Source organism: Schistocerca piceifrons, chromosome 1 (genome assembly GCF_021461385.2).
Source record: "Schistocerca piceifrons isolate TAMUIC-IGC-003096 chromosome 1, iqSchPice1.1, whole genome shotgun sequence".
NCBI lineage: Eukaryota > Metazoa > Arthropoda > Insecta > Orthoptera > Acrididae > Schistocerca > Schistocerca piceifrons.
In genome coordinates, this window is record NC_060138.1 from 652,453,995 (window position 1) to 652,463,631 (window position 9,637).

Sequence of the window (9,637 nt, forward strand, 5' to 3'; positions counted from 1 at the left end):
GTTGTGGTGTTAACACTGGCGCATCCGTGGTTCGTTGGCTGCGGTGGCCCATCGTTAGTAGTGTCAGGTACAGAGTGTGATCAGATAGACTCGTACTCTGCCCAGCATTAAAATCTGATGGTAGTTCACCATAGTTCGTCGCCTATCGTATTTTACCAATCTGCCCATTCTACGACGTCCGACATCTGTAATGAGGAATGATCGTTCAACTCCAGTCTGGAAGTGGTTTCACCATGGGTTCGCCACGTGTTCAAGGCACTCACCATAGCAAGCCTCGAATACTTGGCAAGTCGTGCAGTTTCCGAACGGTTCGTGCTAGCCTCTGGGCTATCAGAAACTGCGTTCAGTCAAATAGAGAGAGATCGCGCGGGTAGCAGACTTGATGATGCTACATGTAGCGTGCGTGCGTGTGTGTGTGTGTGTGTGTGTGTGTGTGTGTGTGTGTGTGGACTAGCTAGATAATGCTGCTTTCGCCTGGACGGTGTATATCGGTAGTCGGTCGGTCGTCATAACGTTCTGGCTGGTCAGTGTATGTAGTGGTGGTGGTGGTTAGTGTTTAACGTCCCGTCGACAACGAGGTCATTAGAGACGGAGCGCAAGCTCGGGTTAGGGAAGGATTGGGAAGGAAATCGGCCGTGCCCTTTCAAAGGAACCATCCCGGCATTTGCCCGAAACGATTTAGGGAAATCACGGAAAACCTAAATCAGGATGGCTGGAGACGGGATTGAACCGTCGTCCTCCCGAATGCGAGTCCAGTGGCAAGTCATCAAACAGATCGAAAAAATATGTTTCTTTGAAACCTGTTTGTTGACCGAGTAATGAGAGACAGAGCTGAAACCTACAGTTATGGATTATTGGATGTAAGATGAAATTTAGAGCCCACGTACCTTCATTTATCATTTCCAGTTACTACCTTATTTACATAAATACCTCTGAAACTAGCAGGCCTTTGGTAATCACAATTTCAGTTAATTGCGACACAAACTGAGTAAGACATCAGATATCAATAACAGGGCAATAAAACAGGTGGTCTTTCGTTAATAAGAGTTTTAACTAGCCCAAATTAAAGAATAGCTTTTAATTTAATTACAAAGGAATAGGTGGCCTTCAATAGTAACAGCTTCAGTTAAGTGAAATTAACAAATAGAATACAGGCAGACTTCCTTTAACAACAACTTCAGTTAAGTAACCAAGACTCTGAACTGCCTCTTCACAAGCGGTGCACCAGAAGACCTATACGCAAGGAGCACAAGACTATACGAAATTGGACGACCAAGAAAGGTTACAACTAGAAGACTGGCCTTCCAAGGCCGTTTTCGTTGGGTACAGACCGGCAAAAGAGACACTGACACGACAAGGTTAATAACGTGGAAACAACAATAACTAGCGAAACTGAATATCCGCGTCACTGCGAGATACCGCCTCTACAACAACGGCGAAACCCCAAATAGAAAACTAGGCTGTCAAACCTAATTACATAACTTGAGCAATTCCATAGCTTCAGACGCAGGCACCTCCTAAGCCAGTATAATTAACAGAGCGATGACGTCTGCAATTACCGAAGATATATCGAAAATGGATCCCGGCCGTATTACAAGAGAAAGATAATTACTCTATCTGATGTTCGAAGAGGTTTGGTACCGAGGTCGGCTAAAACCCAACCACCTAGGTACTGCTTGACGAAGGGGGCCGGGGGTGGTCCAGCCCTAGCATAGGAAAACACTTTATCGCTCTCCGTCTCAGGAAACACCATTGGCTCGCACAGTTTAAGGTATCCTGTCAACAAACGACAGAGGACAGTGTCGACTCAGGGAAAGGAAACAACAGCCACAATTAAAGGAAACAACTGGTGATGAAACTGCAGCTAACAAAACTCAATGATCGCAACAGACCTACATCAATAAAAAGTAAGTATTAAGACCTAAAAATCCAAAACATAAATGAAGTTCATGAAGTTGAAGCTTGCCGGTTCCAAAGGAGGCCAAGAACTCAGCACAGCGAAAGTGGCGTCTACTCTCTCATTGGTGTGCCACGTCCTACAGTTGGCTAGCTAGACTACGTACGAAGAAGGCAATGGCAGTCACGGATTCAAATTGGCCCACCAGTATTCCCAGCAACCACTTACCGGACTCCACGCACAAGACGCTTGCACAAGTGCTCGCCTTTGTCGCTGGGTGGACCTCTCACACAGTCCTCCTCACTCCGTCGCTCCGTTACCTCTCCCAAACTCCCTACGCCACAACACGTTCCGTCCGCCAGCAACAACCTCGAACAAAGATCTTAGTGTCCTCAAACCAGACGGACATCATATGACAGATCGAGCTAGCGGCACCAGGAATTCGAAAGGCGGGGACTGATTACCTCAGATGTTAAGTCCCATAGTGCTTAGAGCCAATTTGAAAGGCGACTCCTTCTGATTAATTATCCATTGTTGTTGTTGTTGTTGTGGTCTTCAGTCCTGAGACTGCTTTGATGCAGCTCTCCATGCTACTCTATCCTGTGCAAGCTTTTTCATCTCCCAGTACCTACTGCAACCTACATCCTTCTGAATCTGCTTAGTGTATTCATCTCTTGGTCTCCCTGTACGATTTTTACCCTCCACGCTGCCCTCCAATACTAAATTGATGATCCCTTGATGCCTCAGAACATGTCCTACCAACCGATCCCTTCTTCTGGTCAAGTTGTGCCACAAACTTCTCTTCTCCCCAATCTTATTCAATACTTCCTCATTAGTTATGTGATCTACCCATCTAATCTTCAGCATTCTTCTGTAGCACCACATTTCGAAAGCTTCTATTCTCTTCTTGTCCAAACTATTTATCGTCCATGTTTCACTTCCATACATGGCTACACTCCATACAAATACTTTCAGAAATGACTTCCTGACACTTAAATCTATACTCGATGTTAACAAATTTCTCTTCTTCAGAAACGCATTCCTTCCCATTGCCAGTCTACATTTTATATCCTCTCTACTTCGACCATCATCAGTTATTTTGCTCCCCAAATAGCAAAACTCCTTTACTACTTTAAGTGTCTCATTTCCTAATCTAATTCCCTCAGCATCACCTGACTTAATTAGATTACATTCCATTATCCTTGTTTTGCTTTTGTTGATGTTCATCTTATATCCTCCTTTGAAGACACTGTCCATTCCATTCAACTGCTCTTCCAAGTCCTTTGCTGTCTCTATTATCCATTGGGTGACACCTTTTTTATTAAATTTATGACTATCGGCGAGGTTAACCGATCTGAATCATTGTGACAGCCACAGGGGTATGTCTAAGGCTCATCCGTAACCTTACATACTCAAGTATAAAATCCATGTGTGCAGCCCATCTGTATGTGCACCATCGTGCCTTGCACAGGGATCCGTGCTTTTCATGTCGTCCTGCATCTTGCAGAGCATCTTAGAAGTTACTCTTCGACTGAAACACTCAAAATGATTGCCCATTTGTTGATTACTATTGCACAGAAGTGGCGCCATATGGTTATTCTTTTCCATAATTTGACTGGATCCGGAACGTCAGTGCTTCGTGGTGGCCATTTTATTGGTGCTGGAGGTATTACTGGACTACTTCCACGCAGCAGCTTCGAAATTTTTTATCAAGAAATACATACATAAGCAGAAAAGTAATCACACAGTCATGATAAGCGAATGTCTTGTCTTCGAACTGATTTCATGTAACTTTCAATAAATTTGAACCGGTATGACGAGGTCCGGGAGGGTTCATTTTCAACTATTACACTGAACAGAGATATTCCGAGGACTATAAAACCAGACTGGATTATTGTGCTCCAAACAGATCATTCACTCATTGACATCGGTCAGATTTCTATTATTTTCTATTTTTATTTTTACGTGGCCATGCATTGTTGACTACAGTCCTTGACATTCAGCTGGTCTTTCGCTATTGGTAAAAAATCCGAATGTGTACCGGGGTTTTCCGGATAGTCTTTTCAGCTATGTTGTGTTCATTGATCATTAACATTTATTACGTTCTTCCTTCGCAGAACGCCGTCACAAAGCAATATGAAAGACCTTACTGACCATATGGAAGATCAACCTTTGAGGTCGTTGCCTGCGTTTGATATTTATGCACAAGACGGTTATTTAACAGCTGGCTGTTGTGAATGAACTGTCTCAATGTAGGTGTCACAGGCGTTTTAGAAGTTGGCAAAGGAACCATCTCTCGGTATTGAACCAGGAACCGCCGCATAAATCGCACACTCTAGGTCTAGGTGGTGGCAACTGCCGCATATTCGACGCTTTAGTATCGGTAAATGTCCACTGGTCAGTTTTTAACATCGCAAAAATATTCCCATGCAACAGTTGTCTCCGCTCTGTGAGTACTGCATCTGACTATTCAAGAACGAAAGGTATCAGAAGGAAACGGAGGCCACAATTTTGTGGCTGTGATAGATTGAACCTACGTTCTTTTCTGAGAGTATAAATATGGCACATAAATGTCGGGTGCATTATTTTAACATGAGACTAAGCAGAAGAATAAATATCAAAGTAATCGTTAACACAGTCTAAAAGGTGGTGACATCATAAACATCACTTTCTTACACTGTGATTTAGTCCAATATGGCTCTATACCGTATAAACTCATCCTTTGGTACGACAGATAACTTTCACATTCTCATTGTTATCGCTTGGTAATACATTTATTTCGTAACGCCGACAGATTTTAGTACAATAACCTAAAACGCACTACATTATTAACACTAGTCCGTAGGTTTCACTTCTTGTAATATTTTTAAGAGATTGCTTGTAGCATAAATGGAAACTAAAGTTATTTTAGTTTAATGAACTAATAAGTGATTAGTTTTAAGATGCGTTATTCAAAAGGAAAGAACAAATTTCAGTTGATTCTTACAGACGAACTGTAGAAGATAGAAACACATTGCGCATGTCACTGGATAGACGAAAATTCTAAGTTTTCAGACAGCTGTGATGTTGTTTCTTTATAGAAAGATGGCGACTACAGTTACAAGAGAAATCATTTTGTATGTTGGAATCTGCGCGAAGTCAATATATTGTTCAAGTGCAACGTGAATTCCGCTGTCGATTCATTGACACGCGGCCTCTGCCCAAGCAAATATACGAACGGCAGACAAAATTCTTTGAAGCTGGTTACATATGCAAAGGGAACAACACTGATCGGCCGCTCACATCTAATGAATATGTTGAACATATTCGAGACGCTTTCCCAAGGAGTCCTCGGTAGTCCACAAGACGAGCAGACCACGAACTTAATTTCTCTCAAACAACGGTGTGACGTGTTCTGAAACGAAGGCTGCATATGAAGCCTTGCAAGTTGCAGTCACTGCAACGATTGCGTCCCGGCAGCCATAGCAGAAGATGCGAATATTGCATTTCGTCAGTCCAGGATATGACAAAGGACACTTTTTCCAAACTACTTATCTTTTCAAAGAACTGACGTCTCATCCATCGGGTAAAGTAAACAGCAATAATGTAAGAATTTCGGGGTCACGTAATTCTGGCGTCATCGTCGTCGAACATGAAAGACTCACCGAAAGTGAATGTGTTTTGTGCCATTTATGCTCACAGAGTTTATGGACATTTCTCTTTTGCGGAGGAAACTGTGACAGGAATTTCATATCTAGAATGCTGGAAAACTGTTTGTTTTCTCAACTTCAAGAAGATTCCAGTGCTCTGATTTTTATGCATGGCGGCGCCCTGTCTCATTTTCATCTTGAGGCACGGCCTTTTCTTAACAACACCATCCCACAACGTTGGACTGGGAAAGGTTGACAACAAAGTCTTGTTCATTGCTTTCGGCTTCCCAAGTCACCAGGTCTCACGTCTTGCGATTTTTTCTGTGGGGGTACATAAAAGACAGTCTTTGTGTCGCCTATGGTAGCTACTCTTAAAGAGCTCAGAAATCGGATTGTTGAAGCTGCCGATTCAATAAACAGGGGCTGTTGTTTCGTGTCTGGAACGAAATGAAGTTTCTCGAGCAACGCATGTCACTCATGTTGAGTGTATGCCATAATATGCACGAATATTAAACTCTGAAGCTCACTGTATCCAGTGATATCCGCATGTGTTTCTTCATTGTTTCTTTGTAACAGGAAAATGAAGTTCGTTCTTTCGTTTTGAATCACTCTGTAGTCCGACTTCCTGCATATTTGTAATAGGACATAAAAAGTGTTTTGTGTATTTAGGCCTAAACATGGTGAATTGTAGCACAGAAACCGACAGTAAGTAAATCTTTAAATACAGCTGAAGGATTCATTCATTCTAGCAAGGGTGGCCTCATTGGACAGTTAGTGTGGCACAGGAGTAACATTACATTTTTGGTGATTGCTATCAGAAATCACCACAACGCATTATTCCATGTCATAAACCATTGCATCCAACGCATGGGTGGCTTTTATACGTTCAAGGCAGAAGTAAGTTAACAATATGTTGACGGTTGTGTTCTTTCGACTGACTTTAACCTAAGAATTAAATCAATGGACATGTTGCACCTAATACTGACCATTTCTCGACAATAATTTATTCCGATTTATCCAGTGACCTCATACTGCCTTATGAAAGTGAGCAGCACGCAACTCCTACATTTACGGGTGTTCCAATAACTAATAACACCTGGATGGAGGGCTGTTAGGCGTTTGTTTGATGAAGGAAATAATATCAGGTGAAGATCACCAAGTGCACACGAAAGAAACCCCTCACAAAACTTTCGGTAAAGCAGTTCAGTGGCTTGTGACTTTTATCCTTTTCAGTTAGAGGAAATCCTGATCATTTATAAAAAAAAATGTTGCGAGTATCATCACATGTTCATTCAGTAGGTGTGAGGATCACAGAAATGCTTATTAAATAGCAGTGCGATTCGGCACAAGAAACACATTGTGTATAGATGAGAGCCTTGTTCACAAAATCACGGGAGCCCTTGTTTCGAAAAGAGTCAACGAAGACCTAATCTGTCCCACACACATCTCCAGCGATGACTACGACGGTAAAACTAGAGAAATAGTTTGTTCAAAGGGCTACTGAACAACTTTCTTCCCGCGTACCACTTGCTTATGGAGTACCAGTAGAATCTTTGAATCGTCTTCATGTGGATAATACTAGCTGCTTGGATCCTTACAACATGACTGTGGATTTGTAACTTGGGGCAGATTTGATATGAGTTCCCCTCATAAGATTCATCAGAAGTTCGACCGTTTTCTTTTGGCCTCTGCACACTAACTATTAACGTAGTGCTAGGGTACTCAGTCGGAGTGACAATATTGAGGGGTTCGTCAGTAATACGAAAATTGATCAGCACGGCGCTATTTGCGCACTTTAAATGCTTTATATCAAGTATGATGTATTCTAAGGAGTGGGAAGACTTTTACTGCATCTTTTCATTCAAGCTGTTATATTTCAGTAGCCAATTGATTCGTTATCGAACATCTGCCAGTGACGATAATTTTTTCTGAAAGAATTGTTAACTAAAGTATTAATTTCCTTCGGGTTTACTCGGTGCTATCTTCGTTTCTTGACATACCGCCCAAGTAATCACACTCGGCTATGTTCCCTGTTAATCATTTGACCCAAACTGTTTATGAAGGAATTCAAACGTTTGTAGTGCGGAGCGCAGAAAAATAAATCCATGAAAGACAAAATATACAAAGACTGAACTTACCTGTTTCCAACATCTGTATGAAAAAACGAAGCGTATTTCGGCGACGCTCTCTCCAAAATTTGGGCAACATTTCAGAGATAACCTCTAATCCTTAATAAGCAAAATATTGAAAGTGACCATTACTTTGCTGCGTGCTTAGCAATGGCAACATTTTCAGCTACAGGGATTCTTCGTTAAACAAAATCTGAGCATTGGATGATCACCTTACACTATCTGAACATATGAAATAACTTTTAAAAATCTCTCTTATGGATATTGAAATGTACTCATAAAACGTCTAGGAACTGGAGATGCCGTTTTGTGTAGCTGATATACATTATATATGTATAACGATAAAAAACTCGCTGTTTGCGTAATCAGTTGTAGATATCTCAGAGAATTGATGCAACACTTAGTGGTGCATTCACATCTTTGCACCTGAGTCGGCATTTTCTGATTTCCACATCCAACCTCATTAAAAAACTTATAACTGGAAACGTTCTTAGACCAATCAATTTTTAGCGTCCATAGATATGTTTTTCCGACCTTTCTGTACTTCATTTCAGTGCAAAAGCTACAAATGAAATGCATCTCCTAAAAGGAGATTTCCTCACTAATTGCAGGCATTTCATTACCATGCCTACAACATTTCACCTCTCCCTCTAACAAAATGTGGAGAATCTCATCAGCATAACCACAGGTTGTTTCGTTGGACGGAGACAAACTACCGACCACGCACGCGAGCAGCACATTGTGATATTCATAACGCGCAGTAACCACGTTTCTCTCAAACAGGATAAAGCAAGAACACCTTCCGATATATGTGCTCAAATTTTAGCTCACTCAGACTATTTGTAGAGTTCTGATAATTTTTCGTAGCGTGTGTAATATTTGTGGCTTCAGCGGCCGTAATATTTAGCTCCAAGATTCTCTGCTCAGAGAAGCTGACATTGCAGCGTTAAGCATATGATATAAGGCGGCCCTACTTGTACTCAATCACTGTGATTGGCTGCTGTGTTCGAGGGAGCACGGCAAAACGATAATTTACTATCATTAATCTATAAGAAACTATACATTAAATTTCTTTGACATTCAATTATAGGAATCTCTAAATTGCAGGCTATAGACTACTCATTTCGAAAGTCGTAATAATGTGAAAAATTACTAACAACAGTTAAACGAAAAGATACACAAAGCAATTCGTGTATCTTCGTGTACCCCTGAACTGCATTCGCAAGTGAAGTGGTCTGCGCTGCCTAATCACTTCAGAACGAGCAGTCATGAAGTACAGCGATCGGCTGTATTTCAGGTCTGTAACTAAATGCAGAATCTATAACGGTCGAAAGAATAAATAATTGTGTGATCAGTACCGATGTTTAGAGAGAACTAAAAAACTAAGCTCCACCAGAACAGGTCGTGAAGCCACAACGGTACTTTCGGCCGTCGTGTCATCCTCAGCCCACAGGCGTTTACTGGATGCGGATATGGAGGCGTATATGATCAGCACACCACTCTCCCGGCCGTATGTCAGATTACAAGACCAGAGCCGCTACTTCTCAATCAAGTAGCTCCTCAGTTTGCCTGACAAGGGCTGAGTGTACCCCGCTTGCCAGCAGCTCTCGGCAGACAGAATGGTCACCCATCCAAGTTCTAGCTCAGCCCGACAGCGCTTAACTTCGGTGTTCTGACGGGAACCGTTGTTACCACTGTGGCAAGGCCGTTGGCCTGTTTAGAGAGAGAACCTATGAAATTATTCGTGATATGTGAATTGTTGGACTATGGATACAGATTGTAATTCGCAGTTTCTCGTGTTCTGCTAGAATAAATACTAGCGGAATCCGAAAAAGTGAAAGAATCAGTCATTTAAGTAGTACCAGTTTCCCGCTGACACCTTGTTACAGCCTAAAGAGAACGGATCTACGACCTACGTGCTGTTTCCTGCGCAGTGGACATCTACGGAAAAATGCAGATTGGTGAACCGTATCAGAAACCCC

At 42.0% G+C, this 9,637-nt stretch overlaps 1 pseudogene; it reads right to left on the minus strand.

The window, feature by feature from the left end:
• Window positions 1–9,250: 9,250 nt before the first annotated feature.
• LOC124723041 lies at window positions 9,251–9,368 on the minus strand (annotated as a pseudogene).
• Between the last annotated feature and the right edge of the window lie 269 nt (window positions 9,369–9,637).